Below are 26,205 nucleotides of genomic sequence, written 5' to 3'. Positions count from 1 at the left end.
TAAAGATTTTATTTATTTGACAGAGACACAGCAAGAGAGGGAACACAAGCAGGGGGAGTGGGAGAGGGAGAAGCAGGCTTCCCGCTGAGCAGGGAGCCCGATGTGGGGCTTGATCCCAGGACCCTAGGATCATGACCTGAGCCGAAGGCAGACGCTTAATGACTGAGCCACCCAGGTGCTTCAGAAGACTATAAATTTTAATCTGTGTAATTTGGTGGAGTGGAAAAAGCTATGGTTTTGGGGTCAGATCTGAGTTCAGATTCTAACCCTACTACTAACTGAATTTGTTTCTTCAACTGTAAAATAGAGATGGTAATTGCAGGGTGGTTATGAGATTTTAAATGATTTGGCAGTACCCTGTGTAAAGTGCTTATTTAGTCAAGGCATTTGGTACACATTAAACACTCAATAGCATACTATTAGCTCTTTAATTCCTTGAAGTTAGTTCTTTAGTAACTTGACATACATAAAAGTGAGCATTTCACTGAGCTGCAGCATAGAATTATGTTTTAAAAGGTGTAATAGTAAGTAGGTGTGATAGCATATGTTGATATCTCTTTGGCTATGTTAAATATAAGTTGGCTTATTTTAATTTTTCACATTTTAGTAATGCTCATAAAAAGCACTTATTAAGTACTTATCTATTAATGAAAGCTCAAGTAGCAAGTAAAAATGAATAAAATAATGCGCTATTTGTTTTTCAAATTATTATTTTGTATAGTAATATTTGCTTTAGAGGAAGTCTTATTTTATGGAGATACTGGCTCAATTTTTATTTCCCATTATGAAATAGTAAACTTTTGAAATGCATATGTACTTCTGAAATTCAGAGTAGGTTATCAGTGGCCAGTACTGACCTTCAAAGCTATTTCAATGAAAGTGAAGTAGAAACCTTAGAATGTAAATGAATTTGGTAATTGTTCTTATATGAACCTGATGGTAGGAGTATGGAAGTTGAACTAGTATAATATGTTTGTAGTCTAGTTTCAAGTTAATAAGCTAAGCACAATTAAACAAAAATAATATTCCTGGCCTTGAACACTCAAAATGGTTTGTGAGGAAGTTTCAGTTAACAAATACTTCATTTAAGCAATGCTGTTTGGCTAGGCCATGGTAAATATCAGATGCCTAGAGAAAATTCATTGATGAGTATCATGTACTTAAAATGTCTGGCCAGCTTTGTGGAAGGTCTACTTAGGAAGTTATTTACTCTTCTTTGGCTTTTCATCTCCCTTTACTTCCCATTTTCTCACTGCTTTCTCCTTACTTCTTCTCACCTCCTTTTTTCCCCTCCTTTTTCTTTCCCTTCCTCCCTTTTCCTCCCCTGTTCTTTTCCCATTTCCTTTATTCCAGTAGTCTCTACTGAGATTTTTTTAAGACTAAGAAACATTTCAGACGTATTAAAAAGTACAGTAAATCATATAGCAGACATTATCAACCACTGAAATTAAGCAGATGTCACTTTTTGCAGTCTTTAGTTCAACTCTTATTTTTTTAAAAGGGCAGGCAGAAGAGCAGGATTCTTGACTCTTGTTTTTTTGCAGTAATTCAGCACTTTGAATAATGCCTGAGTCTTAGTAGCTGTCCAACAGATATTTGTTAAAAAGACCAGCAAATATATATTCAGAAAAGAACAAAAAAGCGTCAAGGCAGGAGTGTTTGAGAGTCATCCACAATGTCAGAGACAATGAGAGAATTTCAGTAAAAATTGAAAGCAGTCCATTATCATTGATAACCTGGGTAGTCACTGAAAGCATTAGTTTTCACCTTAGCATTTGTCATGAGAGAGGCAGTGTGATATAGTAGTCATTTAAGGTCCAGGTTTTGGAGAAAGAATGTCTGAGTTCAAATCCCATTTTTCCACGTAGCTTTCTTTCTGTGTCACTGGGCAAGTCATGTTTCAGTTTCTTCTGTAAAGTAGAGATGAACTTAGAGGGTTGTGAAAAGTAATTCATGTAAAGAAAAATGCACTTAGAATAATGTCTGGTACACAGTAAATGCTAAAAAAAAAAAAAAAAAAAAAATGTGGCCTTTCAATAATTACTACCAAGTAATCCAAACACTGTATATATGGCTCCTCAGATCTTCTGTAGACTCTGTCTCAGTTTGGCAAAAACAAAGCCCCTTCTTCTACACATCCACAATATCTGCTGGTATGAAGTCTCTTCCAGTCTCTATAACTAAGGATGTAAACAATCTCATTATTTGTCTTTTTTATCTCAGTTCAGATAGTACTTTAAAATTTCTCTTAGTATTTTACTTGGTAGGCAGTAATTACAATATCTGTGAAAATTAAGCAGTGTGAATTTTTTTTTAAAGACAAAAGTGTGTTTTTGATGGTATTTTATTTACATAGCTTCTTATCCTGAAAATCTGATAAACTTTGTTTGATCATCATAGCTTTATGAACTTTGTTCACTTGTCATAGCTTTATGAGGATCTGAAAGGATGATCTTAACAGCTGCTAAGTAAATGGTTTTGAATTTTAGAATTATTTCTATTCTCAGCAGTACTAATTAGTAATACTGTATGCATTGAATGTCAGTATAAGCAGGGAAAGCTGAAGATTTTATTTTCTTCTTTGAGCTTTTAAATGTATTCCATTCCATCCAAAATCATTGGTTTTTCAACATTAATGATACATTGGGAATAGAGAAATTCACAACAAGAAAATACTTAGAAATTCTAAAATTTCCTTCTGTTATTTGAAAAAAGTAAGTTTGGTTATTTACTGAGGGAAAATAATATTTTAAGATAAATAGAGGTGTTAGTTGTATTTTAAGAACATTTGTTTTATCTGTACTGAATTGAATGGAGCTATGCTGTAATAATGACAATTTTTTTCTTATTTTCTAGCAGTTAGAGGAAGTTCTCTGACAAATCAGTTGGTTCTGTAGTAGTGCTTCTCAAACTTGAGTTCTTTAGACCCATTTTACATTCTTAAAATTTATTGAGGGGGACTGTGAGAAACTTGACTTTTTAGATCATATTGATATTTACCACATTAGAAATTAAAACCAGGAAATTTAACATAATTCATTTAAAAATAGCAATAATAAACCCATTATGTTTATGTAAATAGCATTTTTTATTTTTATTTTTTTAAAGATTTTATTTATTTATTTGAGAGAGAGAGAATGAGAGACAGAGAGCATGAGAGGGAGGAGGGTCAGAGGGAGAAGCAGACTCCCCGCCGAGTAGGGAGCCCGATGCAGGACTCGATCCAGGGACTCCAGGATCATGACCTGAGCTGAAGGCAGTCGCTTAACCAACTGAGCCACCCAGGCGCCCTAAATAGCATTTTTTAATAAATAATTTCCCAAACAAAAAAAGGTAATGAGAAGAATGGCATTGTTTTACATTTTTGTAAATTTCTTTAATGTCTGGCTTAACAGAAGATGTCTGGAATTTTACTTCTGCTCTTGCATTCAGTGTATCATGATACGTTGTTCCGGTTGAAGTATATGAAGAAAATATGGCCTCACATACATATATATTTGGAAGAGGGGTAGTTTTAGCTTTTTAGATGATTGTGGATATCCTGTTTGATACTACATCAAAACTTGACACATGGTAGTCTTCTAAATTGTGAAATCTGAAACTATATCAGTTAAATCTAATTTTACTAGTTACTTTATTACATTAAAATCCATGGCTATGCTGTGTACATTGATTGGATCTTTAATCCACGCATGATTTTGTAACATTAAGCTTGGGTCATTTGGAAAATACTGGTTCACTGAGTTACGCAGATCTTCCAAATGTTGACATGACACATTTCATTACACAGTATAAAAAAATCACTTGTTAATAGCACCACCAATCTCATTAGAAAGGTAAGATGTTAAGCTCATGACGAATACATATTTTCTCAACTTGAAAGTTTGAATTGGAAGCTGTCACTTTGGAAGATTGGCTTACTGGTTGCCGCAGGAGGACGGGGTGCTGGGTTGACTGTGATGGTGTGCACCGCCTTGCCTCCATCGTCTGCGCTCCAGGCTCGCCAGTGGTGGCTGGGACACGGATTCCCGAGGCCGCTCCCGAGCTCAGTGAGGGGGGGTAGGTCGCACAGCAGGCCAGTGGCTGACTGTGGGCCTCCACGTGACACAGGCACCCTCAGGAGGAACGGCCACCACGGGCTGCCTGCTTGGAGCACACGCCCACTGTGTGCAGGAAGGCCAAGTGCCTGCTGCCCTCAGAAGCCAGCTGGACTCCAGGTGTCTTGGGCTGCTTTAGCTGCCCTAACACAATGTCACAGCCTGCTGTGGCAGCACATGTTAGTGGGGGCTGCCCCCTGCACGTTGCCACCTGTGCAGGTCCTCCTGGCAGGCTGACTGCAACAGAGCCTTGCTCATACGTGTGTACCAACAAGCCTATGCACACCTCTGCCAGGTGCTCCTCCACCATCCACATCCCCTATTGGGAGCCATGATGAATGCTTGAGATGCCAGTGCACCCGGATGCCCTGTTCCCATAGGAGAGGTGGGCCTGCTTCCTGAAATGTGAGGCCCAGCGCAGAGACACAAAGGAGGAACCAGAGCTCTGTGACAACTTTGAGGTGGAGCAGTACAAGGTGTTTTGGATTAAAAAGTGACCATGCCAGGAAGCTGCCCTGGTGGGGTTCGCTGCAGGCGGGGAGTGTATGTCTTTAAACGGTACGTTCACACACATACACACAAAAAGATAGACTTTGTTCATTTTCAAGAAGATGTCTGCCAAATACCCAAGTCTGGAGAATCGGAGTTCTTTCAAGTAAAAACAGTATCCCATGGAAAGTGGCTCTTTCAGCTTGTAGCTCAAACAGTCCTACAAGTGGTTTTCCTCAAGACAGTTATTATTTTTTGGTACACACAGAAATGCTTTATGCATACTTCCATTTCAGTACACAGACTATTAAAAAGATGCATTCTTGGGCACCTGGGTGGCTCAGTCAGTTAAGCGTCTGCCTTCCGCTCAGGTCATGATCCCAGGGTCCTGGGATCGAGACCCACATTGGGCTCCCTGCTCCTCGGGACGTCTGCTTCTCCCTCTGCCTGCCGCTCCCCCTGCTTGTGCTCTCTCTGTCAAATGAATAAATAAAATCTTTTAAAAAGATGCATTCTCAAAGGGTGAGAATTTAAAAAATAAAAATTAAAAAAAAATTTTTTTTATTGTTAATCACCATACATTACATCATTAGTTTTTGATGTAGTGTTCCATGATTCATCGTTTGCATATAACACCCAGTGCTCCATGCAGAACGTGCCCTCCTTAATAACCACCACCAGGCTAACCTGTCCTCCCACTCCCCTCCCCTCTAGAACCCTCAGTTTTTCAGAGTCCATCGTCTCTCATGGTTTGTTTCCCCCTCCGATTCCCCCCCTTCATTCTTCCGCTCCTGCTATCTTCTTTTTTTTTTTTCCTTAACATATATTGCATTATTTGTTTCAGAGGTACAGATCTGTGATTCAACAGTCTTGCACAATTCACAGTGCTCACCATAGCACATACCCTCCCCAGTGTCTATCACCCAGCCACCCCATCCCTCCCACCCCCTACCACTCTAGCAACCCTCAGTTTGTTTCCTGAAATTAAGAATTCCTCATATCAGTGAGGTCATATGATACATGTCTTTCTCTGATTGACTTATTTTGCTCAGCATAACACCCTCCAGTTCCATCCACGTCATTGCAAATGGTAAGCTTTCATTCCTTTTTTTTTTTTTTTAAAGATTTTATTTATTTATTCATGAGAGACAGAGAGAGAGAGGCAGAGGGAGAAGCAGGCTCCCAAGGAGCAGGAAGCCTGATGCGGGACTCGATCCCAGGACCCTGAGATCATGACCTGAGCTGAAGGCAGACGCTTAACCATCTGAGCCACCCAGGCGCCCGAGCTTTCATTCCTTTTGATGGCTGCATAATATTCCATTGTGTGTGTGTGTGTGTGTGTGTGTGTATATATATATATATATATATATATATATATATATATATATACCACATCTTCTTTATACATTCATCTGTCGATGGACATCTTGGCTCTTTCCACAGTTTGGCTATTGTGGACATTGCTGCTATAAACATCGGGGTGCATGTACCCCTTCGGATCCCTACATTTGTATCTTTGGGGTAAATACCCAGTAGTGCAATTGCTGGATCGTCTGGTAGCTCTATTTTCAACTAAAAAATAAAAATTTTTAAGTTAAGCTAGCTCCCCTTTACTGTCCCTCACTCCCCATTGTGTGTCGTTGAAGTATATAATGACTAGTAATATAGTTTGGTGCCAGTGCCTTGATTCATTCTAAGGCACAAGCAGTTTTATCCACCTTTGCATGCGCTATGAATGCAAATGTTAACTGTGAAAAGGCAAATATCATCTGTGTTATTATGAAAATAGTTTTGGCCTTGTGGATCCCTGAAGGGATTTTTGGGTATCCCAGTGGACTTGCACATCATACTTTATATGCAGTAGGCCAGTTTGTGGATATATCTTTTAGTTATTGGGGAGGATTATTATTTACTGATAATTTTTTTGTAAAGATTTTTTATTTATTTGACAGAGAGAGACACAGCAAGAGAGGGAACACAAGCAGGGGGAGTGGGAGAGGGAGAAGAAGGTTTCCCACAGAGCAGGGAGCCCGATGTGGGGCTTGATCCCAGGACCCTGAGATCATGACCTGAGCCGAAGGCAGACGCTTAACGACTGAGCCACCCAGGTACCCCAATTTACTGATGATTTTTTTTAAATCTGGATTTTCCTGTTCAACTTCTTGTTTTGAGATAAATTTCTTAACTTTAAGCTGTTGTGTGTTTTAATGGAATCCAGGTAGTTGAAAGTTCGTGAGAAGAACCAATTTTGGATATTGATTATTTAATAGTTCCTAAGGCTTAGAACAGTGAAAAGGAAATAATTTTACCTTGGAGTTGAGTGATTCTCTGGAACAAGGTTTAGAAAAAGCAAGGAAAAGTTTGTATAAGTGGAGACTGGTATTAGAGCTTCAAAATAAGATCTCTTTCTATCTTTAAATTATCTTCTCAGAAAAAGAATTACCTTCTCAGAGCTTTTGAATCTTAAAAAATTGTTGGAGTCTTGATGCTGGGTGAAGAGAAGTTGAGGGGTTCCAAATCTTCATCAAATCCACATTAAAACTAGAGTGACTTCATTTTGTTTTCCTGCATTGAGGTTCTGTTTAAGATTTTAGTAGAGGAAAAGATTCTGCTGCTAAAATATGTGTAGAAACTTAATTTTTATCTTTAGGACTTACTTATAAACATCTCAGTTCATTTTCTCATGCAGATTATCATTGTTGGTTGTTATTTATATATTCATCCACTTAACACATGTTTGTTGAGTGTGCCTGGTGTGGGAGGCACTGGCTGGAACTGGGATTGAGTAAGACCCAAGGCAGACATAGACAGACATGTTTCCAGTCCCTACCCTGCTATACCATACAGTTTTGGACCTTAGAATGTCACAGAATCTTTTCCACCCTTCAGCTGGTCCTGGGTCAGTTCCTTGGTATCTATTTTCAAATCTCAAAATTATTACTCTAGTGACCTTTAAAGTTTTTTCAAGTTTTGTATTTTTAAAATAATTTCAGACTTGCAAAAATGAATGGTATAAGAATAGTATAAAGAATTCTATATCTTTTTTTTTTTTAAAGATTTTATTTATTTATTTGACAGAGAAAGAGACAGTGAGAGAGGGAGCACAAGCAGGGAGAGTGGGAGAGGGAGAAGCAGGCCCCTCGCTGAGCAGGGAGCCTGATGCAGGGTTCGATCCCAGGACTCCGGGATTATGACCTGAGCCGAAGGCAGACGCTTAACGACTGAGCCACCCAGGTGCCACGAATTCCTCTGTATCTTCATCTTGTTCCCCAAGTGTTAATATTTTACAAATTTTGTTAATTTTCTTCTTATTATATACATATTATTTTTTCTGAACTGTTTGAAAGTTGCAGACATGATCCTCTGAAAACTCAGTATATATTTTATGAAATTTCAGGGCAGTTTCCTGAAGTAATTAAGGACATTCTTTATAAACCTTATTCATTTGCTATCTCTATATTTATTAAATATTTAGTCTATGAATTTAAGTTTCACTAATTGACCAAATAATATAGCAAAAGAAAAACATTTCCTCCAGTCCAGGATCAAATTCTGGATGATGAATTGCTTTTAGTTCTCACTTTCTCTCATTTTCTTTATTTGGAAACGTTTGTGTCTTTCTTTTAAAGATTTATTTATTTATTTACTTACTTATATATTTATTTGAGAGAAAGCGCACGCACGAGAGTGGGTGAGGGGCCGAGGGAGAAGCAGGCTGCCTGCTGAGCAGGGAGCCTGATGTGGGGCTCGATCCCATGACTCCAGGATCATGACCTGACCTGAAGCCAGACGTGTAACCAGACTGAGCCACCCAGGAGCCCTTGTCTTTCTTTTGTAACAATGACTTTTCTGAAGAGTGTAGCCCAATTATTTTGTAGAATGTCCCTCAATTTGTCTAATATTTCATCTTCGTAAATCAGGTTATGAATTTTTTGCAGGGCTACTGAGTAGTGATGTTGTGTCCTTCTCAGGGTGTTCTATTGGAGATGCACGATGTTGATTTGCCCCATTACTAGTGATGTTAACTTTGATCACTTACCAGTTTTCTTCACTGTCACAGTCACTATTTTTTCTTCCCTTTGCAATTAGTAAGTATATTGTGAGGAAATACTTGAGACTATGTAAATATTTTGTTTCTCATCAGACTTTCTTTAACTACTTTCATATCCCTTTGAGGAGTTTTGATTGAATCAGTATTATTAATACGGTGGTTGCCAATTGGTGATTTCTCCTTTAATTAGTTGACATTCTAACATGTACATACATATAGGTTCTTATTTTTACTTAATGCTATCAAATTACTATCATTTATTTTGATTCTCAGATTGTCATACATCTGGTCCCTTTAGACCAGCTTATGTGTTCTTAAGGCATATTTCCATGATTCTTTGAGCATTTCCTTCGTTTCTGGCACAAGATATTCTGGCCCAGAATATCTATCCCAGCTGCTGAGGTGAAATCAGCAATTTTCCCAAGAAGTCTCAATCCTCTTAGTGGAGAAGAGTATTTAGATAAAAGGTCTGGGTGCTAGTTATTGTGCTCATTGTCACTGGGGTGTCATTGCTTCCAGGCCCTCTAGATAGAGTAAGGAGAATATACATGCTGACACATTCATATCCATTTATATTTCTATGTATGTACATTTATAACTGAGCTCAAGTTGATAGCTCCATTTTCAATCCAGTACCCCAGGATTCATTCCAAACTTAATTTTTCAAGTATTTCTAATTCCCTTTGCTGACAGCGAGACACCTGCCTCTATTATTTATGATACATTTGCTTATTCAATTAATCTTAGAATGCATAAAAGATAGCCTTAAAATTGATAACCCATTCCAGTGGTAAAACACACTAATGTTAGTTTTGTTTTCAGCTTGAGAGTATAGACAAAATACCATGCTCAAAAGTTACTTCAGGGAACACCTGGGTGGCTCAGTTGGTTAAGTGTCTGCCTTTGGCTCAGGTCATGCTCAGGGTCCTGGTATTGAGCCCCGAATCAGGCTCCTTACTCGGCAGGGAGCCTGCTTCTCCCTCTACCTGCCACTCCCCATGCTTGTACTCTCTCTCTCTCTCTGACAAATAAATAAAATCTTAAAAAAAAAGTCACTTCAGTTCTCTCCAGTGGCCCTATTTTTCTTTCAGTGGTGATGTGTTAATTATTTGAAATACTTTAGGTCTGGTTCCTTCTGTTTATATACTACTTTAAGGGCTAGCCCTTTTCTATACTTGTTGATTTTATGTATTTTTTGGGGTATGTGAAACACTCATATGGTCGAGAACTATAAGAGTTCATTAACAGGAGTCCAGAACTCTATAAAAAAGTATTCTCAAATGTCATTCCCCCATCTCTTCCACTCCATTTTCATATACCCTCTGAAAAATGACCTCCTAAAAGACATGCATGAGACATGCATACACTAATCTCTGGAACCTGTGAATGTTATCTTGTATGAAAACAGGGTCTTTGTAGATGTGATTAAAGTGAGGTAAGGTTTTTGAGATGGAGACATTACCCTGGGTAGGTCCTACATACAGTCACATATATTCTTATAAGAGAGAAGCAGAGGGAGACTTGACATAGAAGAAGAGAAGGCAGTATGATCATAGAGGTAGAGATTATAATGATGTAGGTACAAGCCAAGGAATGTGGGCAGCCACCAGAGGCCGGAAGAGACAAGGAACAGATTCCTTCCTAGAGACTCCTAAGGGAGTGAGGCCCTTTTAAACCTTACTTTCGGCTCAGTGAAACTGATTGTGGATTTCTGGCCTTCAGAACTGTTAAGAGTAAATTTGTTTTAGGCTGCCAGGTTTGTGGTAATTTGTTACAGCAGCCACAGATACTGATATACATTCCTTGCTAGTGACCAGTCTTACAATTTTCTTGTTTAATCTTTAATTTATTTTATCCTGATCCATGGATATTTTCTTAATTCCCCTTCATACTCAAAAGTTTACATACAATAAATATTCTTTGCTCTTTACTTTTTTTTCTTAATATATCCTGGAAGTCACGTATCTTCCTCATCTTTCTATAGTTGCATAGTACTTGATTGTATGGATGTAATAGTTTACTCAACCATGCTCCAATTTAGGATTTTTCACATTTAAGGTTTCTATTAATTTGATTAAAAGCAATGCTGCAATGAATAACTTTGTGCATATATGTTTGTATACTTTTGGGGGTTTTTTGTAGGGTAAATTTCTAGAAGTGAAATTGCTAAGTCAGAAGTTAAATACCCTATAAGTTTTATTAGATGTTGCTAAATTTTCCTCCATTAGCATTGTACTAGTTTACCTTATCACCAGCAATTTATGAGAGTACCTGTTTTCCTGTAGTTTCGGCAGCAGAATATTATATTTAAAATTTTGGGGGATAGATAAAAAGTGGCATATCAACGTAATGAGTGAGGTTGAACATTTTTTGTATGTTTAAGGGCAGTTTTAGGGTGTTTTATTATCTGAATTATCTGTTGCCAATTTCTCTATCAGGTTTTGGGTTTAATTTTCTCTCAGCTTTTAAGAATTCTTTCTATGCTAGGGATATTAGATTTTTATCTGTAATGTATGTTGTATATATTTTCTGTCAATTTTTCACCTGTCTTTTGATTTTGCTTGTAGCATCTTTTAAAAAAAATATTTAATTTTTTTAGAGAACTTTTAAGTTTACAGAAAAATTTATCAGAAAGTACAGAGTTCTCTAATTATACCCACTGCTCCCCTGTTCCTTCCGTGTTATTTACATCTTAGAGTGACACATTTGTTATAATTGATGAACCAATATTAATGCATTATTACTAACTAAAGTCCATAGTTACATTAGAGTTCATTCTTTGTGTTGTATATTTTATGAAATTTGACAAATTTATAATAACATTTGTCTGCTATTATTCTGTCATACAAAACAGCTTTTCTATATTAAGCATCTTCTCTGACCACATGGTATGAAACTAGAAATCCATTACAAAAAGAAAACTGGAAGATTCAGGTGATGAAATAACATACTACTGAACAACGAATCAAATAAAAAATTACCTTGAGACAAATGCAAATGGAAATACAGCATACCAGAACCTAAGAGATACAGTAAAAACAGTTCTAAGAGGAAAATTCATAGCAAGAAACACCACCCTCATTAAGTAAAAAGAGCTCAGGGGCACCTGGGTGGCTCAGTCATTAAGTGTCTGCCTTCAGCTCAGGGCATGATCCCCAGGGTCCAGGGATTGAGCCCTGCATCGGGCTCCCTGCTCTGCGGGAAGCCTGCTTCTCCCTCTCCCACTCCCCCTGCTTGTGTTCCCTCTTTCGCTGTCTTTCTCTCTGTCACATAAATAAATAAAATCTTAAAAAAAAAAAAAAAAGAATCGTTTCTCTAATTTCTCTTTCTACAGTTGCGTTGTTAGTGTAAAAGAAAGCAACTGATTTCTGTGCATTGATTTTGTATCCTGCCACATTACTGAATTGCTGTATGAGTTCTAGTAATTTGGGGGTGGAGTCTTTTGGGTTTTCCACGTAAAGTATCATGTCATCTGCGAAAAGAGAGAGTTTGACTTCTTCTTTGCCAATTTGAATACCTTTTATTTCTTTTTGTTGTCTGATTGCTGTTGCTAGGACTTCTAATACTATGTTGAACAATAGTGGCGAGAGTGGGCATCCTTGACGTGTTCCTGATCTTTTTTTTTTTGACGTGTTCCTGATCTTAAGGGAAAGGCTCTCAGCTTTTCCCCATTGAGGATGATATTTGCTGTGGGTTTTTCATAGATGGATTTTATGAACTTGAGGAATGTTCCCTCTATCCCTATACTCTGAAGAGTTTTAATCAGGAAAGGATGTTGTATTTTGTCAAATACTTTTTCTGCATCAATTGAGAGGACCATATGGTTCTTCTCCCTCCTCTTATTAATGTGTTCTGTCAGACTGATTTGCGAATGTTGAACCACCCTTGCGTCCCAGGGATAAATCCCACTTGGTCGAGGTGGATGATCCTTTTAACGTATTGTTGGATCCTATTAGCTAGGATTTTGTTGAGGATTTTGGAATCCATATTCATCAGGGATATTGGTCTGAATTCTCCTTTTTGATGGGGTCTTTGCCTAGTTTGGGGATTAAGGTAATGCTAGCCTCATAGAATGAGTTTGAAAGTTTTCCTTCTGTTTCTGTTTTTTGACACAGCTTCAGTAGAATAGGTATTATTTCTTCTTTGAATGTTTGGTAGAATTCCCCAGGGAATCCATCAGGCCCCGGACTCTTGTTTTTTGGAAGGTTTTTGATCACTGCTTCAATCTCGTTACTGGTTATTGGCCTATTCAGGTTGTCAATTTCTTCCTGTTTCAGTCTTGGCAGCTTATAGGTTTCCAGGAAGGCCTCCATTTCATCCAGATTGCTCAGTTTATTGGCATATAGTTGTTGATAATAATTTCTAATAATTGTTTTTATTTCTTTGGTGTTAGTCATGATCTCTCCCCTTTCATTCATAATTTTATTAATTTGGGTCCTTTCTCTTTTCTTTTGGGTAAGTTTGGCCAGTGGTTTATCGATCTTATTAATTCTTTCAAAGAACCAACTTCTAGTTTCGTTGATCTGATCTGTGTTTCTGGTTTCTAATTCATTGATCTCTGCTCTAATCTTAATTATTTCTCTTCTAATGTGTGGCTTAGGCATCGTTTCTTGCTTTTTCTCTAGTTCTTTAAGGTGTAGAGTTAGTTGGTGAATTAGGGATTTTTCTTTTTTTTTGAGTGAGGCTTGGATGGCTATGTATTTCCCCCTTAGGATGAGAAACAATTCCATTTACAATAAAACCAAAAACCATAAGATACCTCGGAATAAACCTAACCAAAGAGGTAAAGAATCTATACTCTAGGAACTACAAAACACTCATGAAAGAAATTGAAGAAGACACAGAAAGATGGAAAAATATTCCATGCTCATGGATCGGAAGAATAAACATTGTTAAAATGTCTATGCTACCCAGAGCAATCTCTACCTTCAGTGCCATCCCAGTCAAAATTCCAATGACATTTTTCAAAGTGCTGGAACAAACAATCCTAAAATTTGTATGGAATCAGAAAAGATCCCGAATCACCAAGGAAATGTTGAAAAAGAAAAACAAAGCTGGGGGCATCACATTGCCTGATTTCAAGCTATATTACAAAGCTGTGATCACCAAGACAGCATGGTACTGGCACAAAAACAGACATATAGACCAATGGAACAGAATAGAGAACCCAGATATGGACCCTCAACTCTATGGTCAAATAATCTTTGACAAAGGAAAAAACATGCAATGGAAAAAAGACAGTCTCTTCAATAAAAGGTGCTGGGAAAATTGGACAACCACATGCAGAAGAATGAAATTCGACCATTCTCTAACACCATTCACAAAGATAAACTCAAAGTGGATGAAAGACCTCACTGTGAGACAGGAATCCATCAAAATCCTAGAGGAGAACATAGGCAGTAACCTCTTTGACATCGGCCACAGCAACTTCTTTCAAGATACATCTCCAAAAGCTAGTGAAACAAAAGCAAAAATGAACTTTTGGGATTTCATCAAGATAAAAAGCTTCTGCACAGCAAAGGAAACAGTCAACAAAACAAAGAGGCAACCCACAGAATGGGAGAAGATATTTGCAAATGACACTACAGGTAAAGGGCTGGTATCCAAGATCTATAAAGAACTTCTCAAACTCAACACCTAAAAAACAAATAGCAAGTCAAAAAGTGGGCAGAAGATATGAAAAGACACTTCTCTGGAGAAGACATACAAATGGCTATCAGACACATGAAAAAATGTTCATCATCATTAGCCATCAGGGAAATCCAAATCAAAACCACATTGAGATACCACCTTACACCAGTTAGAATGGCAAAAAATGGACAGGGAAAGAAACAACAAATGTTGGAGAGGTTGTGGAGAAAGGGGAACCCTCTTACACTTTTGGTGGGAATGCAAGTTGGTACAGCCACTTTGGAAAACAGTGTGGAGGTTCCTCAAAAATTTAAAAATAGAGCTACCCTATGACCCAGCAATTGCACTCCTGGGTATTTACCCCAAACACACAGATGTAGTGAAAAGAAGGGCCATATGCACCCCAGTGTTCATAGCAGCAATGTCTGCAATAGCCAAACTGTGGAAAGTGCCCTTCAACAGATGAATGGATAAAGAAGATGTGGTCCATATATACAATGGAATATTACTCAGCCATCAGAAAAGATGAATACCCAACTTTTACATCAACATGGATGGGACCGGAGGAGATTATGCTAAGTGAAATAAGTCAAGCAGAGAAAGTCAATTATCATATGGTTTCACGTATTTGTGGAACATAAGGAATAACATGGAGGACATTAGGAGAAGGAAGGGAAAAATGGGGAGCGGTAATTGGAGGGAGAGACGAACCATGAGAGACTATGGACTCTGAGAAACAAACAGGGTTTTAGAGGGGAGGTGGGGAGGGGGGATTGGTTAACCTGGTGATGGGTATTAAGGAGGGCACGCACTGCATGGAGCACTGGGTGTTATACGAAAACAATGGATCGTGGATCGCCACATCAAAAACCAATGATGTATGGTGACTAACATAACATAAAATTTAAAAAAAAGAAAAACTAATGATGTATGGTGACTAACATAATAAAATAACATTAAAGGAATAAAAAAAAAAAAGAGCTCAAATAAATGACCTAACTTCGTACCTCAAGGAACTAGAAAGAAGAAGAACAAACTGAATCCAAAGTTAATAGGGAAAAGGAAATTCTAAAGATCAGAGTAGAAATAAATGAAATAGAGACTAAAAAGACAATAGAAAAGATCAGTGAAACTAAGAACTGTTTTCTTTAAAAAGATAAAATAGACATACCCTTAGCTAGACTCACCAAGGAAAAAAGGGAGAGGATTCAAAATCAGAAATGAAAGAGAAGGTGTTATAACTGGTGCCATGGACATACGAAGGATCATAAGATGGCTATGAACAATTATATGCCAACAAATTGGACAACTTAGAGAAATGGATAAATTCTCAGAAACATACAACTTACCAAGACTGAATCATGAAAATTGAAATTCTGAATAGACCAATTACTAGTAAGGAGATTTAATCAGTAATCAAAAACCTTTCAACAAATAAAACTCTAGTCCCAGGTGGCTTTTCTGGTGAATTCTACCAGATGTTTAAAGAAGAGTTAATATCAATCTTTCTCAAACTCTATAAAAATTCTAAGAGGAAGAAATACTCCTGAACTCATATTGCAAGGCCAGTATTACCCTTATACCAAAGCCAGTCAGGGACAATATAAAGTAAAGAAACCTACACCAGTATTCCTGATGAACATAGATGTAAAAATCTTTAACAAAATATTTTTTTTTTTAAAGATTTTATTTATTTATTTGACAGAGAGAGACACAGTGAGAGAGGGAACACAAGCAGGGGGAGTGGGAGAGGGAAAAGCAGGCTTCCTGTGGAGCAGGGAGCCCGATGTGGGGCTCGATCCCAGGACCCTGGGATCATGACCTGAGCCGAAGGCAGACCCTTAACGACTGAGCCACCCAGGCGCCCCTAACAAAATATTATCAAACCAAATTTCAACAATATATTAAAAGGATCATACACCATGATCAAGTGGGATTTACCCCTGGGATGCAAAGATGATTCAACATACACAAGTCAATAAATGTGATACACCAAGTTAATAGAATGAAAGATAAAGATCTTATCATCTCAATAGATGCATTAAAAGTATTTGACAAAACATAACATCCTTTTCATTATAAAAACTGTCAACAAATTGAGTGTAGAAGAAGGAACTTACCTCAACCATGGAATGGGAGAAAATATTTCCAAGTCATATATTTGATAAGGATTTAATATCCAAAATATATGAATAACTAAACTACTCAATAGCAAAAATTTTTTAATCCAGTTATAAATAGGCAAAGGAACTTAATAGACATTTTTCCATAGAAGACCTACAAATGGCTTAGTTACATGAAAAGATGCTTGACATTACTAGTCACTAGGGAAATACAAATCAAAACCACAATGAGATATAACCTCCACCTATTATAATGGCTGTTATCAAAAAGACAAGAGATAACAAGTGTTGGCAAGGCTGTGGAGAAAAGGGAACTCTTGTGTGAACTATTGGTGGGAATGTAAATTAGACACCCACCATGGAAAACAGTACGGAGTTTCCTCAGAAAGTTAAAAATAGGGCTACCATATGATCCAGCAATCCTACTTCTGGGTATATATCCAAGGAAGTGAAACTGGATCTTGAAGAGATACTTGCACTCCCATCTTCTTTGCAGCATTATTCACAATAGCCAAGATACGTGTTAGTGGACGAATGGATAAAGGGGATGTACATAATATATATACAATGGAATGTTCAGCTATAGAAAGGAAATCTTGTCATTTGTGACAACATGGATGGACATTGAGGGCATTATATGCTAAGTGAAGTAAGTCAGAGAGAGACAAGTAACTGTGTATCATACAGTATAGGTACTTGAATTGCGTATGTGGAATCTGAAAAAGCTGAACTCCTAGAAACCGTGAAATGGTGGTTACCAGGGGCTGGGGGATGGCGGAAATGAGATGTTGGCCAAAGGGTACACACTTCAGTTATAAAAGTTCTGAGAAAATTAAGTTTTTATTGATCAAACTTTAGGTTCACTCTTTCCTATATCATTTCCAGTGTGTTCTCCTTATTGTAGATACTCTTACTGTTCTAGAATTTCTATTTGGTTGTTTTTCTGTGGATTCTATTTCTTTATGAGCATATTTTACTTTATTTATTGGGCATAATTGTAAAAGCTCTTTTAAAATCCTTGTTTATTGATACCAACATCTGATTCTATAAGGTTGGTATTTACGTATTTTTTTGTTGTTTGGTTTTATTTTCTTGACCTTTGTATGTCAAATAAATTTGGATTGTAGTCTTTACGTTATGAATGTTATGGAATTCCATTATATTCCTCTATAAAAGGGCTGATGCAGGCAATTAATTTGGTTATACTCATACTACAAACTCTGTATGTTAGGAGGCAGTTAAGTTTGGCCATGCCTACTTTAAAAAATAGTTTTTGTTGAATATGTCAGTTAAAAAATGTATCTTTTGCTTTTGGATTTTGAATCACTGCTAGACTGACTTTTCTCATTCCCAGGTTATACTTGAAATCATTTATGTTTTCTTACAGGACTTTCATGGTTGCAATTTTTATATTTTGATCTCTAATCCATTTGGAATTTATCTTTATGTATTATACAGTTTTGTTTTTTTCCATTTCATTCAAAAGTTGTTTAAGATAACAGTTTTTAACCTGCAGGAGTAAGGGCTTTTTGTTATTTTTCATATGTAGTTTTATTGCACTGTGATCAGAAAACATAATTTGTGGTATTTTTACTATTGTGAACTTACTGAGATTTTCTGTATGACCTTATATATGATCAGTTTTTGTGAATAGTCCATGTCCACACGAAAAGAGATTGTTTTCTCTATCAATATACAAAATTCAATATAGCAAGTTCAGTATGTTACAATAATGTACCTTACCGATTACATTGCTTTAGTCTTCTTTAGCTTCACCTACTATTACTCTGTTTCTATTAATTTTTTCGTACAGCTATTGTAGATTTTTTTTAAATTAATTAATTAATTTATTTATTTAAAAAGATTTTATTTATTTATTTGAGAGAGAATGAGAGAGAGCACATGAGAGGGGGGAGGGTCAGAGGGAGAAGCAGACTCCCTGCCGAGCAGGGAGCCCGATGCGGGACTCGATCCAGGGACTCCAGGATCATGACCTGAGCCGAAGGCAGTCGCTTAACCAACTGAGCCACCCAGGCGCCCTAGATTTTTGTTTTATAAAGCTTGTGACAGGGTTATTTGGTGCAAAAGTATTTGTAACTGATTTATCTTCCTCATTGTTAATTTGTCCTTTAACATAGAAAAAGCCCTGTTTTGTCTTGCTAGGTGTTTTTTGGGCTTGAATTCTACCTTGTCATTTATTAACATCATAACCTCTGTTTTCTTTTTTTTTTTTTTCTTTTATTCTTATGTTAATCCCCATACATTACATCATTAGTTTTAGATGAAGTGTTCCATGATTCATTGTTTGTGCACAACACCCAGTGCTCCATGCAGAATGTGCCCTCCTCAATACCCACCACCAGGCTAACCCATCCTCCCACCCCCCTCCCCTCTAGAACCCTCAGTTTGTTTTTCAGAGTCTATCGTCTCTCATGGTTCGTCTACCCCTCCGATTTCCCCCGCTTCATTCTTCCCCTCCCGCTACCTTCTTCTTCTTCTTCTTTTTTTTTTTCTTAACATATATTGCATTATTTGTTTCAGAGGTACAAATCTGAGATTCAACAGTCTTGCACAATTCACAGCGCTTACCAGAGCACACACCCTCCCCAGTGTCCATCACCCAGTCACCCCATCCCTCCCACTCCACCCCCCACTCCAACAACACTCAGTTTGTTTCCTGCGATTAAGAATTCCTCATATCAGTGAGATCATATGATACATGTCTTTCTCTGTTTGACTTATTTCACTCAACATAATACCCTCCAGTTCCATCCACGTCGTTGCAAATGGCAAGATCTCATTCCTTTTGATGGCTGCATAATATTCCATTGTATATATATACCACATCTCCTTTATCCATTCATCTGTCGATGGACATCTTGGCTCTTTCCACAGTTTGGCTATTGTGGACATTGCTGCTATAAACATCGGGGTGCACGTAGCCCTTCGGATCCCTACTTTTGTATCTTTGGGGTAAATACCCAGTAGTGCAATTGCTGGATCATATGGTAGCTCTATTTTCAACTTTTTGAGGAACCTCCATACAGTTTTCCAGAGTGGCTGCACCAGCTTGCATTCCCACCAACAGTGTAGGAGGGTTCCCCTTTCTCCGCATCCCCGCCAACATCTGTCGTTTCCTGACCTCTGTTTTCTTTTTGGTTGTATTTGCCCATTATACCTTTGCTCATATCTTTTTCCTTTCAATGTTTCTTAATGACTTTGTTTTTAGGTGTTCCTTGTATAATATACAATTGGATTTTACTTCATGAGCCAATCTAAAATTTTTTTTTCTTTTAGTAGAGGAGTTAAGCTCTGCATTTATTATTGACACTGATACGCTAGATTTTTAGCTCTGACAATTATTTATTATATTTACTGTGTGTATTCTGTTTACTGTTTGGCTTTCATTATGTTGTATTATGTTTTCATTGCTCTTTTTAAGAGTTTGCTTTGACATTTTTTTTGATATTTAGTATATTTATCTGAATAAAGTATGGAGTTTCATTAGTAATAATATATTAACATTTTTTTCATTAATTGTGACAAGTGTTCAGTAGTAATGCAAAATGTTAACCATAGGGGAATCTGGGTGTGCCGCGTATGGAAACTCTTTGTATGTTGCAACTTGTCTGTAATATAAAACTATTCTAAAATTTAAAAAAACATTTTTTTACAAATTTATTTATTTGACAGAGAGACAGTGAGAGAGGGAATACAAGCAGGGGGAGTGGGAGAGGGAGAAGGAGGCTTCCCGCAGAGCAGGGAGGCCGATGCAGGGCTCGATCCCAGGACCCTGGGATCATGACCTGAGCTGAATGACTGAGCCGCCCAGGCGCCCTAAAAAACATTTTTTTAATGTAGTAGGACTGAAGGTGTCCACGACTGGTTTGGGAAAGTACATTTTATGTGAGTTTATTGCTGAACTTGGTGAATATAAGCTGTATTTTTCAGTTTCCAGTAAATCAGCGAGCTGTAATCACTGTATTTGATGGTAAAGAGTTAGAGGAAAACATCTCTGTTTTGTAATAATGAAAAAAAATCAGTTTTTGGACTGGAAAATTTTTAAGCAAAAGATTAAGGAAAACAGTTGCTTCTAGAACTGGTTACTCAAATCATATCTTGTCAAGATGAATTATTTAGAATGTTGTTGGGGAAGAGGGCTTGTTTAGTAGTAAGGCATAAAGGTGAATTGGTATATAAACCCAAGAATTTTAATGGCTCCTACAAGGTATAGTTTAGGCTTTTACTCCCAGAATTTTAGAGCTGCAAGAGACTTTTAGAATTTTTTCCAGTTCTTTCATTTGTAGAAGAATAACTAGAAGTCTAGGCAAGTGATATGTTACATCCAAAATCATGTAGTAAATTGATATTCAGAGCTGGGACTAGATTCAAAGACTATTCTTCATTTCTGTTTTAAGATTCTTTCCTCAATGCCAGAATGTATTCTTGAAAGTCACGATAATCTTGAAAGTCAGGACATCCTGAGCTCCTCATATCCTACTTACCATGCAGCTAAGGCAAGGTTACATATTTATACTGGCATTTTAAAAAAAGGCACAAGTGATTTTTTTATTCAACATTACAGAGATAATGTTAGGTCATAAGCCTCTGCCTTGTTGATTTTTTTCTCTGTATCTTATCCAGTAGGGGAAGGGCCTGCTTGAAGATTGTAGCAAAAAGGCCAGTCATTATGAACTATAGACTGGGAGCTAGAACTGGAGCTGGTGCTGGAAACCATAAAAATGCCAGATGATGTGGGGGTTGGGATGCTGTTGGGATGATGACTAAGTGGACTCTAGAACCTGTAGAAAAGGGGACAGAGTAAAGGAGGCTGTGGAGCTACCATCAAACTCATGCTAATCATGAGGGCCAGTTCTACTTTCGTTCCATGGAGCATTCTACTACTTGCCAGCTAAGATTTAGGATAGCCATAGATAATGAAATAAAATTCATCTGACATCTGCAAGACATTTTTATTTTGCAGAGTACTGTCACAAATATTACTCTGTTTGATCCTTGCAATATCCTTGTGAGATGGGTAAAAGGGATATTGGTGAGCAGAAAATGTTAAATACTAATGGGTGTCAAGATGGCAGTGTGTTAGAAACCACTAAAGGATATAAAAATGAATACACATAGTTTTGGCTCTCATGGTGTACACAATCTTGTGGAGATGGGGTAGGGAAAACAGCGAAAGGTAGTGTTAAGGCAAGTTGAAAAAGATTTAGAAATTCAGATTACCATGGGAATTTAAAAGGAATGGTGGTATTATAACTGATGGAAATTTTAGCATTTTGCCTTCTGATTTCAGACTAGTTGAAAGAATAACTATAAAAGGATCTCTTTACTTTTTTTTTTATTGTATGTTACTGTTCTGTTAAACAAGGCATAACATTTCATAAGGCTATTTTGGGACTACAGTCAGTGACCACACAATAGTGGTCTAACTCTCTAAATAACAATACTAGACAAACTGGACACCCTCTCACATATGGACAAATCTGCATGGAAAAGTACTCAAGTTTTAGGTGTGGACTTGTGTACTTTATTTTCCCTTTCTCTAGTATATTAAGAAATGACTTGCACTTCAGCTTGCCAAAAGCAATGCTTGCATTCTAGTGGCAACATTACTACTTCTGTTACATAGTACAGTGAATACCAGAACTACAAAGGCAGGAGGTGTAAGTAAATTTTATTAGGAAGGGAAGTTGTCAACTTAAATAGCAGCAAATGATTGAATAAGGAAACTTCTGTTGTCATAGACATACAAGATCTCCATCATATACAGGATACAGGAGGCATTTCTGTTTGTGATATCTAGCCCAGAAATGTCAAATGCTTTTCCATTTAATCTCATACTTCTGGATTCCTACCAGAAAGGAATACATTAAGAGCATGGAAAAGTTGCTTACTAAAAGGAAACCCTCGAAAAAAGTAAGAGAGAGAAAATAGCAATTAAGTTATGTAGAATACTCTTTAAGTGATAATTAACTACATTTTATATCTTCACAGTAATACAAAACCCAATAACTTGCAGAACTGGTTCAGATTACTTAAATACCAGATACGTTTTTAGTCTACATAAATGTTTAGAAGTTACTTACATTTATATGAAATGAAGCTATTAATACTTTTCTACAGCAGTAACTGCACACCAGGAAGGCCAAGGCAAACACAAATCAAGGAATGGAGTTTTCCCAAAGCTGCAGTGTGAAGAGAGTATAAACATTTGATTCCATACACATGAATGGGTTTCTTTGCTATAGGAAATGGGTTTCTTTGCTATAGGAAATTCAAATGGAATAAGGAATGGAGATGTATAAAAAGGTTTCTTAAGGGGGAGAAGGATGACAGCCTGTATGCACCTAAGTTTTCTGCCCCTTCTGCAGCATCATATTCTTCTCCTGCACTGTCTGATGTCCATAATGTTAGGTTGTCTCTAAGCAACTGCATGATGAAGGTGCTGTCTTTGGATGAGGCTTCATTCACTGTATCAAGTTCTGAAGTGGCCTCATCAAAAGCCATTTTAGCTAATGTGTAGGCAAGCTTGGATTACTAAGGATTTTACAGTGAAACACAGAAAAGTTAAGAGCCAGCCTCAGGCAGATTGGGTGTGTGGGTTGCATCTCTTTTCTTGCTTATATCAAAAGCCTCTTGGTAAGCAACTTGGGAATTACCTATCATTTGTTTTTGATCTTGACCACCTGCAACTTCAGCAACATGCTGTGGGTAATCTTTCCTCATTTTTAGGTAGAAGACCTTACTCTCTAGATTAATTGCATTGGCTGTTAAATATGCATCCAACAAATAGCTTTTTATTATTTTTGATTACTGGGTCCTGTTTGTTCTTTGTGCTCAGCTGTTATTTGTCTTTTTCACTTTCATGGTTACTGTTCTTTTCTACCACGTATTATGCATTTATTATATGCTTTAGGATAACTTATTAATGTATGAGTGGTGTTAATTGAATACATCTAATTTTTGGAAAATGTCAGCATTCGGTGCTGTCATAAAATTAATCTAGGTCGTAGCTCCCCTTCAAAATAATTAAAATAGTGCTTCCGGCCAAGTTGGACCAATAGGGATTAGTATCCTTCCACCCTAAAAAAACTAACTGGATTAAAGATATGAAACAACAGTTTCTAAGATATTTGCTATCAGGCAGCAAACGACTTTGATCCCTGAGCGACAGGAAATAAATTAAGTGAGACTTAAGAATGCTCTAGCCTGGAGAGAGTTTCTAGGCATGGAGCAGGTCAGTAGAACCCAGGAGGAATCAAGAAATCTTCCTGAGTGGAAGAGAAGGAGCTGGGAGGCTGTGGGGAGCCAAGGCAGCTGGAGTTCACAGGGCAGAATATCAGAGAGAGAGCTGCAAGAGAATTTCCAAGAATTCAGTTGAGTACTAATCAGTGAGGTTCCTTTCAAGAATTCAGTTGAGTACTAATCAGTGCATGCCTGTGAGGAAACTACTTGAGGCTAGGAAGAGCCACTCAAAAGGAATTGAAGGAACAATACAATACTCATAGCTCACATACAATACCAGGAATAGAGCCCCGAATCTATCAGAGTAGAAAATCTTATTCACTGAGGTAAAGCATCTTCAGCATTCTAGTTGTCATTTTTAGATGTTTGGGTTGGGTCTTTTTTTCTGTCTTTACTGAAAATATAGTCAACCTTTTTTCTAGCTTCTAGAACATACGGGATTTATAACAACTTTTAATGTCCTAGTTTCCTAATCCTATCAACTGTGTCATGTCCAGGCTGGTTTTGATTGATATTTTTACTCATTATGGCTGTATTTTCTTTTTCTTAATCTTTTTTTTTTTTAAACCTGCTTGGAAATCAGTTGATGCTTGTCAGGCATGTAAAAGCAGACATTGTAAATTTACCTTGTTGGGTGCGGATATTTTTGTATTTCTATAAATATTCTTGAAACTTTTTCTGGAATGTATTGAAGTTACTTGGAAAGTATTTGATCCTGTAAGGTATTGCTTTTAATCTTTGTTAAGTGGGGCCGTTTAATCTAATTGCCCCACTACTGAGGCAGAACCTTTTTGAGTACTTTACCTGATGCCCTGTGAATAATGAGGTTTTCCATTTGGCTAATCATCTGGTTACAGATGTTAAATTGAGGAGCTGGTTGTTCCTTCAAGGTTTGTTTTTAAGTTCTTTTGGGATCATTAGAGAGTAGTCTTTATTCTAGGACTGATTTTTAGCCATGCTGAGGTCTCTGCTTATTGCCCAGAGTATACAAAGTCTTTCTGTACTCTGGTTGGATGGCACCTCCAATGTCTCCAGCTCTGTTTGAACCTTGCATTGTTTTGTGTGTGTGTGTGTGTGTGTGTGTGTTTAAGCTCCTCAGCAGTTGCTTTTTGCCTGGCCTTGTGGAATTTCATTCTAAGTGTATGTAGATTAGTATTAAGTTAGAATCAAGTGGACCCCTACCTTGATGTCTAGAGCTTTTTTCTGCATAACCCCTCCTCTCTGGTACATTATTCCGGTAATTCCTGTCACCTATACCTTACTGAACTTACATCTTTGTCTTTTCAAGTTAAGTAGATTGCTGTGCTATCCTTTGACTCTCCCTGCCTACAGTGGTGTTTAGAACATGTCTCTTGGTAGAAAGTCAAGATGTTCATAGGGCTTATCTAGCTTGTTTTCTTCTCCCATGGAATGCAGATCTACACTAATTATTGTCCCATGTCCATAAACTGTTTGTCATATGTTTTGTCTAGTTTTGTAGTTGTTTACTGTCTGAGGGTAAATCTGGTACCAGTTACTCCATAATAGCTAGAAGCGTAAGTCCTAAGCTACTGGATTATTGCGGGAAGTTGGTAAAGACTTTTGGGTGAAGTTACAGGAAGGAATAACGAGCTTTGGCTGATTTTTATAGTTAATGGCCATTTAGGAATTGTTTACAGACCCCTGGAGTGGTTGACTTAGCAGTGGTTCGTCTTTTTCAACTAGATCTAGCAGATGGGATAATGTAAATAGTAAAGCACTATACAAATATGCTTACTATTTTTAGCTTAGAGTAATTTATTGAGTGTTCTTATTAATAAGCTGTTCTGCCTCAGAATAGATTTTTCTTTGGAATTTAAAGTGAAAATAGTTGGATTACCTTTAGGCTGCGGGAGTTGGAGTTGGTGATGATGCCTTCAGTATTATTTCTAATTACCAAAAATTGGTTTCAGTAGGCTTTGATGTCATTGGATAAAGACTGCTTCTCACAATTAGTAATAATGTCAATCCAAAATCTCACGTTGTAACAACAGTAAAGTTGTTGGCAGAAAGACGTATTTCTGAAGATTGTATTGTGTCGCTATATTATTCTTGGGTTTTTGTACTTAGGAACTTGCACGTATATATTCAGTGAACATTTGATGTGTGAATCTTTATTAAGACTATTCACTTGTCAACTTTCTGTATGTCAAACATGGTAGTAGATACTAGGGAGGCAAAAGAAATAGTAGATAGGGTCCCTTATCAGAAGATCACATGAGATGGCACATGTATAAGGCAACAACATATTCTAGCAAAGATTAATGGAGTACAGAGTGATTATGTCAGCTCTTAGGGAGAAATGGAGGGGCTCGATTTTGAGAAAATTGATGGATATGCGTTGATTCACTAAGAGGTTAAGGGAGAAAAAGTCCCTGTTCTAAAAACAAGGAAAGGTGTGTTGCAGGGTGACAGCTGAGAATGACAAAATCGTTCTGTGAAAAACACGAAATTAAGTTGGCTTTAATGGAATTCTCTGTAGAAGATAATCAGACATTAGGTTGTAGAGCTGATTGTGGTGTGAGGGATGTAG

At 37.3% G+C, this 26,205-nt stretch overlaps 1 protein-coding gene and 1 pseudogene across 5 annotated transcripts in view; one reads left to right on the top strand and one right to left on the bottom strand.

The window, feature by feature from the left end:
* The window catches only part of FUT8 (fucosyltransferase 8), a 316,354-nt gene that overhangs the window by 24,131 nt on the left and 266,018 nt on the right, over window positions 1–26,205 (top strand). The window lies entirely within an intron of this gene.
* LOC118002517 lies at window positions 22,435–24,884 on the bottom strand (annotated as a pseudogene).

This window comes from Mirounga leonina, unplaced genomic scaffold, assembly GCF_011800145.1.
Source record: "Mirounga leonina isolate KUSES-001 unplaced genomic scaffold, KU_Mleo_1.0 Mir_82, whole genome shotgun sequence".
Lineage (NCBI taxonomy): Eukaryota > Metazoa > Chordata > Mammalia > Carnivora > Phocidae > Mirounga > Mirounga leonina.
The sequence above is the reverse complement of the archived record's forward strand: the minus strand, read 5'-3'. Positions and strand labels throughout refer to the sequence as shown.